Below are 11,407 nucleotides of genomic sequence, written 5' to 3'. Positions count from 1 at the left end.
TGGGAGGCCGAGGTGGGCGGATCGTTTGAGCTCAGGAGTTCGAGACCAGCCTGAGCAAGAGCGAGACCCCATCTCTACTAAAAATAGAAAGAAATCATATGGACAGCTAAAAATATATATAGAAAAAATTAGCCGGGCATGGTGGTGCATGTCTGTAGTCCCAGCTACTCGGGAGGCTGAGACAGGAGGATCGCTTGAGCTCAAGAGTTTGAGGTTGCTGTGAGCTAGGCTGATGCCACGGCACTCACTCTAGCCTGGGCAACAGAGTGAGACTCTGTCTCAAAAAAAAAAAAAAAAAAAAATTAAAAAGAAAGGCAAAAAATGATTGAAGAACTGTTCTAGCTTAAAGGAGCCAAAAGTGTCTTTTTTTTTTTTCTTGCAACTATACATCCTATAATGCAAGGAGTCTTGATAATTAAATGCAATGTGTGATCCGGGAATGGATCCTGGACCAAGAAAAAGAACTAGCCACAAAGCACACCACTGGGACAATAACAAAATTTGAATATGGACTGTAGATTAGATAATAGGTTTGTATCAATGTTAAATTTCCTGCTTTTGATATAATATTTCTCTTACGCAAGGGAATGTCCTTGTTCTTAGAAAAAGACTCTGAAATATTTAGTGACAAAAAGGCATGATATCTCCAATGTACTCTCAAATGACCAGGAAAAGGCATGCATGGAGAGAATGATAAAGCAAACAGGAAAAAATGTAAATAATTGTTAAATCTGGATGAAGGATATACAGGAGTTCCTTGTACTATTCTAAAGTTTAAAATTACATCAAAATTAAAAGTTACCAAAAAAAAAAACCCTGTGCAATAAAAGAAACAAAATTAATATTGTAAATTTTAATAAGCCTCTCAGTAGTCTATTCCTCTTGGGATGGTTCTTCAGATTCAATTGATTCCAAAATGGCCCTGTGTTCAGCCAGTGGCTTGGATGATTCTTCTGCCTGAATCTGACTATCTGCTGCCACCAGAACACTGTCACACTGGCATCTAGTCAACCTTCCATGCACAGAACAGAGCTGGGACTTCACCAAGTTCTCAGAACGGGTTGTGGAACTGTTTTGTGCCTTCTTGCTAATACACATTCATATGTGTGGCAGAATTCAATCTAGGACTTAACTTTATTACCTGGTGGGGGGGAAGTTACGATGGAAGCCATAGACACTTATGAAAGAAGTCTGTTGTGAATAACCAAATTGTCTTAGGTGAGTTTGCGGCAATTGCTAAGCCCTGGGTCAACCAGGGGTGTGGCTATCCTGGGAGAAGAGACCCATGGCCCATCAAGAGGCGCCTGCTCCCGTCTCTGTCGACAAGCCACTGCTTCTCTGGGTGCCCTGCAGACCCGCTGCTGCCCAGACAGGTGGATTTATCACAGCGCTGCAGCCTCATGGCCCTCACGTGCTCAGGCTCCTTCCCAGGCCCTACACCTAATTTTGTATTCACTGTTTTATGTTCTTTTTCCCTTAAACCACTCCGTCCTTGCAAATTGTATAAGCTTCAGGCCCCACAAAATCTGCTGGGTAATTTAAGTTTGTCCCCAGAAGGCTCTGAAATGGGTCAGACCAGCACATTAAGCTCCAAGGTCACTGTTACACAAGGCTGAAAATTCATTTCCTCTCCTGTTTCTGATCCCCATTTAGGTCTAGTCACAATGTCCATCACCAGAGGTTCTGCAACAAGAGCAAGTAATAACATTAAGATACTCCAAAAATAAAATGTAAACATTTTAAAGAGGCCCCAGATGTGACTGTAAACCCCACTTCTGTTATAAATTCTCAGGGAGAAATGAAAGTTTAAAGAATAGAACTACATTGCATGTTAAAGTCCAAAGACAGCAAGGTCCAAAGGAATTAAAATTTGAAATCAAATTATCCTGCCCTCATGAGTTAAAGTTTAAATAAATGAAAGTCTAAAATTGATGAAATCCATCTCCCTATTCCCACCCCCAATTCCTAGCAGCTGGGGGGTCTCAAAGCCTGGGTAGAGTGGAGTTTCTCTTAGCAGCTGCGGTTGAGGCCATCTCTCCCGGGAATGGGGTAGTTCCTTAAGGCACAGCCTTGGTTGTCACCAAATTTAGATGAGTGAATCTCCAGCCCTGAATCAATTTTCTCAGGAAAAAAAAAGTATATGTTTTTAGTTTTGCCAAAAACCAGAGCAGAGACTCAATAGTCTCTAAGAAAAAGAAGATAGAAGAGAAAAATCCTGTCTTCCTCTGGGGCAGACCACAGGTCTGAAAGAATGTTCTGAAGGACAGAAGGGTCCTACGGAGCAGCAGAAAGAAGCACATACGGGTCTAAGACATTGAATGGTGCATGCCTTCAGACAACACATGTACTGTGTGTCTAACGGGGCCACGCGCTATGTCACCCTCTGGGGATGCAGTGGTGACAAAGCAAGAGAGGCCCTTCCCCCGCATGGATGGGGTCCACGCATCCCCAGATGCAGGGTAGCCAGGGTTTGCCCCTAGTTTAGGGGAAGAACAGAGTTACCAAGACTATTGGTCTGAACTCCTCACTTCTCCTGGGGTAACAGGGAATGATGGTTCTTCCTGATTTTATAGCAGAGCAAGCCACGAAGAGAGCAGCCATCTGGGGGCGGAGGGGAACCACTGGGTTAGAAAGCAAAAATAAAGAAGAATAGCAATTGCACACGTGTTTCTCTGGCCTTGCAGAGACCAAGCTGTGTCAGCGTGAGTGGGCTTCTCCTTGGAGAGGTGTGCCACGCTGCATCCCCATGCCAATTTTCAAATGGAGAGATTGCCCACTTTACTGTTTTACTGTTATTAAAAAATAACTTTTTTCATAGACAACTGTTGTGTACCCATAATAATTAAAAATAAAAAAATTTTTTAAAAACCGACTTTTCTCTATCATCCCCCCTGTTTCTCAGGGCCCACATCATTTCTCTTGCCTCCTGCCCAGCTGTATTGCTTTGAAACTCCTGGCATTTAACTGGCCTTGCTCAGTGGAAATATCCTGACTACTAATGCATGTTTATCACTTGAACATTCATCCTCTGCGAAATTACTACTCCACCCTGCCTTTTTGCCTTGACTAAGAAACAAAAGTTTCGTGCAAATACAGCTGTTTGCGTGTCAGAGTCCCTTCTCTTCACCTTTGTCAGAAGGATGAGATTTATGTGAGTTACATAACTTCTCAACCAGGCCTTTCACAGCTGGAAGACAGGAAGTTGCAGCCAGTAACAGAAGGAAAATCTGACTTTTAGATGCTGAAGCATACAGGGAGTGCAGGAAATAGATTACAACAGTCCTTTATTTTACCCTTAAGACATGTATCAGTCCATACCGAGGCTTTCTGTTTCCCTACCTTCTCTTCCCACTCCTAAGGGTCCTCTCAGTCTGTTCAATTTCTTGGCTGAGATGAAAGGAAAGCAGTATGAGTATGTCCACAGCAGCACCAGATGAGAAGTCTCCATGGAGCCAGTGTCTTTCTGGGTCTCTAAGGAATCTTTGTCTGTACAAAGGTGATAAAGGTAGAACCAATTAAATATAGAATGGGCTGAGACATCTGGGCAGGTAATTACAACCAGCCACTAATTAAATTGTTCTGCTGACTTCTTCAATTTCCTTTCCATTTTAGAATTCTCACTTTTTCTGACCTGTGATTGTCAAAACAGTGTGAGAGTTAACTGGGTGCACTCATATCTAAACCAAGAACTATTATTGTACCTGTAGTTTATCAGCATAGGTTTTATTTCTAGTTTTGCAAGGTTTCATGGTAACATCCTCAAACACAGGCTGTTTCCACAAAACTTTAGAACTGATGGAAAGTAAACATTCAAACCAACCATTTGATTGCCCATTGTGATACCATTCACGATATGGTTGTATGTATTTGTGATTACAAAGTTTATGCATTAAAAAATAATAGTGGTGGTTGGATTAAATGGTGGGACTCTCAATGGATTTTTTTTTCCTTGATTCAATAATTTTCAAATATTGCTTTTAAAATTATGCAGATTTTTGCAGAAAATATAGGAAATATAAATAAATAAAAAGAAAAAATACATGAAATCCTATATCCAGAGGAAATTACTATTAATATTTCAGTTCACATCTTCCCAAACTTACTTTATATTTTGAATGGTAGTATAGTCACATGGTTTAAAAACCAGAAGTATAAAAAGTATATAGTGGAAAATTTCCTTTTTGTGCTTATTCCCCAAGTACCAGTTTCCCACTCCTGTGCTTAGATTTAAAAATTATTATGTGTGCATGCAAATACAAATACAGACTTTCCTCCTTTCAGTCCAAAAGGTAGCATACCACACGCATTGTTGTGAAAAATTTTTTTTAATATACTAATATATCCAGGAACCCCTTCTATATCAGTACTTAGAGAACCTGCTTTTTTTTTTTTTCCTTTAGTTACGTAGTACTCCATTGCGTGGCTACATTTAACCAGACCACTGCTAATGTTCATTCTTTTCCTATAGGTGAATTTTTTCTCCATCGTTTTCTGAAGTTTCATAATTACCTTTAATAAATGTTCATTTTAATGAAAAAGAATTTGCACTTCATTAATAAATAAACAATTAATATTATTGATTAGGCTGTTAAAACTATGTCAGATTCTATTGCTGTTAATTTAAATCCAGAAATATTGAATTTCAAATTTCGGGGATTAAACATAAACACACAGTCATAGAAATCTAAGATCAATCCCTGCAGAAATTTGCTACCATGAAGGAAACTCAGGATTCAGTGACACGATATTATGACAGTATTCTGTGAAACAATCTGTCAGCACCTTCAGAAATATGACTCACAATGCCCAGAGTGCCAGCCAGCCAGGCTCCTTGACAGACATGTCGGTGAGGACAGGGCTGCACTGGGGTGACATGTGTTTTTAAATAGATCAGAGGGCAAAGCACACTGCAGGGTGTCAGGCATCCCTCTGACATTTGGGTTGGATATAAATTTAGAGCTGAATCTTTGTCAAAATGAAATGTGTACACTCACTAATGCTTTCCTAAGAGAAAGCCCAGGGTAAACACTCGGTGTAATTAAGAAAGTCACTTATTACCATGTGTCTCAGCTCTCTATTGCTCTGTAATAAGCCATCTCAGAGTGCAAGAGCTACATGATTTATTACTTCTCCTCATTCTGGAGGTTGACAAGGTTCCATTGGGAGAAGCCTCTACTCCACTTTGAGTGCCACTTGGCATTCAGTTGCCAGCTTGGCTGGAGCCGGAATGTCCAAGTGGCCTCTCATCCTCCAGGATCTCTTTCACTTAGTTTTTCACCCTTCAGCGGTCTAGCTCCAAGAAGGAGCATGTGAAGAGGATAAGTCTCCACGTGCAAGTGCTTGTTAAGCCTCTGCTTGCAACACACGTGCTAATGTCCCGTTGGTCAAAGCAAGCCACGTGGCCAAGGCCAGAGTCAAGGTTGTGAATAGGCAAGAGCATGAGTACCAGGAAGTGAGTTTCACTGGGGGCACTAAAGTAACAGCCTGCGATGCCATGGTTTTCTCGAATGTTTTACCTGAAAGAATGATAAAGTCATTACGAGCAAACAAGAAAAACACTGAAATAGTGCAAGAGGAGGCCACGTAGGTGAAGTTTCTCTGACTTTAAAAATCATCCTCCCCAAATCTCAGAATGCAAGTAATGTTGATTACAAAAGTGAAATGTGTAAACTGCAGCATAATTTTAGAAAGTGTCAGTTTATCCAGCTAATGGGAAAAATGCTTTACTACATGGATGAGTCCCTTTGACTCTCCCTGTCCAGGGCTCTTAGGAGAATCTCTGCTTGTGGGCCCAGATTCCTCTGGAGAGCCTGCCGTCAGGCCGCTGGGGTCTGAGTGGGACCATGTGGATGGCACAGTGCCAGCCTGCGTTACTACCAAAGGGCCAGTCTCACTGGTGGTAGGCAGACCAGAATGAGGAATAATTCCATCAAAAGCAAACAAAGCATTTAAATTCAAAAGACAGCTCTGTGTTAAGAATGAATAATTAATTCGTTAAGGGATAGTAGCAAAAAAATTGAGGTTTTGTAGATAAATTGAATTTTTCAGATGGAAAAACAAACAAATCAACCAAATCAACAGATTTAACTGAATCTCTACCAGCTGGGAGTAGGCATATTGGCTGCTAATATGGAAAATTATTCTGACAGTTTTGAAAAATTAATAACAGTTAAAAGGATGAATGTTGAAAAAACTGCTTAAATATTGAAAAATATCAAGAAGAGGAGGCAAAAAGAGGATAATAGTAAAAATAAAATGCAAATATATTAAACTTTCCCATTAAGATCATGTAGTATGGAAAATGGGGCTTATTTTAATTTTCTTTTTTTTCCTAATATTTTAAGAGTAAATGCTGAAATAGAAACATGGATTGGAATTTCAAATATATGTAAAAATCTATTTAAAAGAAGAAATAGATTGGTATAAATGTAGCATTCTGGATAAATTTGATTTATGCAATTTTTCATTAAAGCAAAAACTATGAAGCTTCTAAATAGCAATTAGAGTTATTCATCAATCACATTAGTTGTATCAAACTGAAAAACAGAACAATTTGACATTTTAAGAAATGTGTCAAAAGATATTCAAATTATACATTTTAGCCCCCAAATATTTTTCCCCTCGTGTGGGATTGGCCAATACTGAGAACCATGCCTCTTCCTAAAATGTGGTGGACGAAATGTTTTGAAGTCTTCCTAGATCACGTAGAGACATGGCCCTGGTGTGGTTTGGTGACGAGAGCAGCCATTTATGGAATGCAGAGTGTGTGCCAGGCACTGCACTCATTTACATGCTTGTTCTGTTAATTGCCATCCCCATTTTACAGATGAGGAAACAAAGATGCAGAGATAGATGTTAAACAGCTGTTGAGACTCACATATGTAGAAACTAGTGGAGATGGAGTCTGAACCAGGCCGACTGATTGCAGCTCCAACTTCCCACTGATTTTGGAGCTGTATTAAAACAAGGGCTGGGATAAGTAAACTTGGGAGTAGCTATAGCAACCAAAGAAAGGACCCTGAAGAACTGTTGACATGCCCAGCTCAACATATAATCTGCTACCCCAATTTTCCTCTTTCTACTCATATCCCCCCCTTTTATTCTATTGCTGCTATTACAAAGTGAGTGGAGCTATCCCAATAGTCCACTCCTTTAACTGGAGACTAGAAATATCATTTATTTACACTTTTTTTCATCCTGTAGATTTAGCAAAGAAAGAAAGTCTATATTTTCCACTTAAAAAGCATGGATTGATCTCTTGGTCATTACCCCGCTGTATTGTTATTACAAACACGGTCTTCTGTCGCCATCTTCTGGAAGAAATATGTATGTCTCCTCTGTCTTGTGCAGTTCATTTTTAGTACCTTCATGACTCAACCAAAGATTGTTACGCACAAAGAAATAAAAGCAGAATTAAAAAATGAATTTCTTAGTGCATTTTGCAGCAGCCCAGTATTTAAAGAGGATCTAAAAATTAGACTACAGTTTAGAGAAAGAGGAATACTGTATTGTAAAAAGCTGATTCTAACATTTTTAAGGACATTTTGGGGTCTTCATCAAGCTCTAACGTTATTGAAATATTTCTTCATAAAATACATCTGTAAGCATGGTCCTTAATCTCTAAAGGTTTATGGTCAATGAGCAGAGAACAAAGTGCATCTTATTTCTGTTGGTGTGGAAGCCCCTCTTGCCTACTGTGTTCTGTAAAACAGAGGATTTTGCTGATTGCATCCTTGGGGTATTATTTAATACGCTCTAATATGATGACTAAAAAAAGGTTAAGTTTTAATTTTTTTAACTTTAGGGTCTATCCTTATGGATGCATAGTTTTTATTCTTTTTGTCCTCAGGTGTGTCCTGAGAAATGTACAGTTTTTCATGTCTTAAAATCAATGCAGTTTTAATTTATATTTCTTTTATTCTGAGAATTCTTTTTATATGGTTAAGGGCCATTTTAATTTCTTCCTGTGTGAAGTGCCTGTTCATATTTTTTCAGAGTTATTGGTTTTATTTTTATCAAAAGAATCTCTGATATATTATCTGTATTTATCTTTTCTCTGTGATATTGATGACAAATATTTTCTCTATCATTTTCCTTTTCATTTTCTTATGCTATTCTCTGCCGTGCAAAAAGTTCTAAATATTTTGGTAACAGAGTATCAGTTTTTGCCTATATTGCTTCTGGATTTTCAGACATAGTCAGGAATGTATTTCTCATATCTATGTTGTAGGTGAATTTACCCACGTTTTCTTTTAGTGCTTGATAGTTTTACTTTCACCTTTATTTATATTTCTGACCCATTTGAAATTGATCCAGGTGTCAAGTGTAAAGAATGAATCAAATTCCGTCTTCTTCAGAGCAGGTTTTAAAATTCAGGACTTTATGAAGATGACAGAGGGGTCTGTTCAGGACAACCAAACCACATTCTCTGGTGTGATCCAAGTCGGGGGTGTGGACAACGGGCGGGTTCTGCTCTCTCCACTTCCAGCCGGTTCTTACTGAAGAACTAGTGCTAACGCCTAGTCCCTCGGGCCACGAGAATAACTCATGCTCTGCCCCATACAGGACTAGCTTCCTCTCCTGCATCTGCCAATCACCCCTACAGCCTGTGCCACCCAGTGCCGGAAGTGGGTTTTCTCTGTTACAGAGACTTTCCGGGGGAGTTCTTATTCTCCGCATTTGGGAATGCTGAATTCTCCTTTAGTATAGAGAATTTCAATTCCAATGTTAACTGATGTTTGCACAGGGCTTTGCTCTAACCGCCCTGTCATACTCACCAACCTGAGAAGTGGTTTGATCTCTTTACCTGGGCCTTTAGAAATCTCCGGCTGAGTGCTTGTACGTGAGACTTCTCTTGGCAGACTGTGTTCTGCCTGGGAGAAAAGAAAGATTTTATTCTGCTACCTTTACAGAGAAGAGTCACTTTCTCACAGTAATAATAATCGTCATAGCTAAAAGGTATTGACGGCTTACTATGTGCTAGGGACCAGGCTTACCCCTCATACTTGTCAGGCCACGGCCACTAAAGAAGGCCCACATTCCACAGGACTACACACTTCAAAGAAAGGTATCAAGTAAACTATTAAAAAGGTTCTCCTACCTTGTCAAATGTGCCTTCATAACAGGCTGGAAGGACAGATTCAAACGGGGAGTTCTTGGACTCCCTTGGGTTCCATGCAGGAATGTAGCTCTGCAAGAAGTGGCTCCTGCCTCCAGGCCATGCCTCTTCTCGTCCCCCTCCTGCTCTGGTCACACCACGAGGGCCCTTAGACACAGGTGTGTGAGCACTCAGCCCATACACCTGAGCTCCAGGTGCATGGTCCCCTACCCTACAAATAGCTGTCCCTTTAAGTCATCCTCTGGCCTAGAACACACTCCAGCACAGCAGTCCAGAAGACAGCCCTGTAAGTGGGCCCAGGCCATTTCAGTAGGAAATTCCAGGGTCTCAGGTACCAAGGCCAAAAGACTACGAAGTGGCAAAGTAAAGACTCCAATTTGGGCAGTCTGTCTCCGGAATCTTATCTTCTGAACGGAAAGGATTTCCCTATCACAGTATTCCACGATTCTTTTTCTGTGTAGCAGTACTGATCCCTCCCCGCGTTAGTACTCAGGTATTATCTCTCTGAGTATACACGCACTCAATAACGTTGTTGTTGTTATGGACTCTCTTTATTCTTGGCAATCACCTGGGCCCCTTTTAGAATTAAGGTATCTCTCACATACTTTCTAACTTTAGAATACTGATTTTTAGGTGGAGATTATTACAATCTACTCTTCAGTATAAGCTTGAACGATATTCTAGAATGCATACCTGAAGGTAATATAAAATTATCATTAATAATTATTTTAGGAACCTACCTAGCCATGAGATTACTGCACATCTTTAAAATTTTGAAACACAAATTCACACTTTCTATAGGAATCTCTCATTACTCTTACTAGCAAACACTGGAAAAACTTAGTATCTAAGAAAAGATTAAAAATTGGGGGATATGTAGTAAAACTTGGTGTAATAGGAAATTTAATATATCTAGAAGGGATTATCAGAAATTGTCCAAAAATGTAATGCAAATAAAGTATTTCTCAGTATGGTTTTTAGAGACATTAATTAGACTATAGGGTCCACTTAGGAGGATTATGTAATGGTATTAGATCCAGTGGCCCAGGTCTAACAGCTGGATGTTATCCCTATTATAACAGACCCAAAACATTTGAAATGTAATGAAAGTATAGCATGTGTTATTAGCTATATAACTACTTTTTCATATTCTTTCTTTGGGATTAGATCTCTAACACAAATATTTCAACAGGGGCTTTATTAGAAAGGAACACTAGGGGCCGGGCGCGGTGGCTCATGCCTGTAATCCTAGCACTCTGGGAAGCCGAGGTGGGAGGATCGCTGGAGGTCAGGAGTTCGAGACCAGCCTGAGCAAGAGTGAGACCCCATCTCTACTAAAAATAGAAAGAAATTATCTAGCCAGGCATGGTGGTGCATGCCTATAATCCCAGCTACTCGGGAGGCTGAGGCAGTAGGATCGCTTGAGCCCAGGAGTTTGAGGTTGCTGTGAGCTAGGCTGACAACACAGCACTCTAGCCCAGGCAACAGAGCGAGACTCTGTCTCAAAAAAAAAAAAAAAGAAAGGGACACTATGACTGGAATATTACCAGGAGCAGAATAAAAAGAATTATTACCAGGGATAATGTCTGGATTAAGAAATATCAAATGATGTGCTGAGGTTGTAAATGTCTATACACTGCAAGTTGGTCTGCAGGTAAACTAGACTTTACGTAGAGTCCCAGCTAGTTACATCTGAAAGACAGACTCTCTCTGGGAATCTGGGAATGCTTTTTAGAACAGATCCTTTTCAAACAGGGATTAAAGATGCCTTTTCTCACTTGTCTGACCTGGTTCTTTTATGTTATCTTTATTGTACAGAGAATATAGGGGAACCCTATCTTCAATAAAAAAATCACAAATACTTTTCATTGATTTGATATTCTCTTAGACTGTAGTGCGTACCACAGCTCAATAGACAGAGCTTCTTCATCCCTTGATGGAAATGTTTGAAAAGAGATGAGGGGGAGACTTTGAAATGTTTTCCTCCACAAATGACTGATAATTGCCCATTTCCTTTAGCCCTAGCATTTTACATCTTCTAATGTGACTTGTATAGCTTAATCAAAATGTTTCATATCCCTGTAAAAACATTAAACATAGGATAAGTTCTGGATGATAGATTAAACCCATGAACTTTAATGTAAAGATCAATCATTTCCTTTATGAATGAGAAATTATTTCAGCTCTAAAAATAATGGGCATTTAAGGAATCAAATAGAAAGAAATGATTGATATTTATAGTATAATATACAGGAAATCAACCTGTAACAACCAAGTAAAATGAATTAA

This window comes from Eulemur rufifrons, chromosome 19 (assembly GCF_041146395.1).
Source record: "Eulemur rufifrons isolate Redbay chromosome 19, OSU_ERuf_1, whole genome shotgun sequence".
In the NCBI taxonomy this organism is placed as follows: Eukaryota; Metazoa; Chordata; class Mammalia; order Primates; family Lemuridae; genus Eulemur; species Eulemur rufifrons.
Note: the sequence above shows the minus strand (reverse complement) of the source record.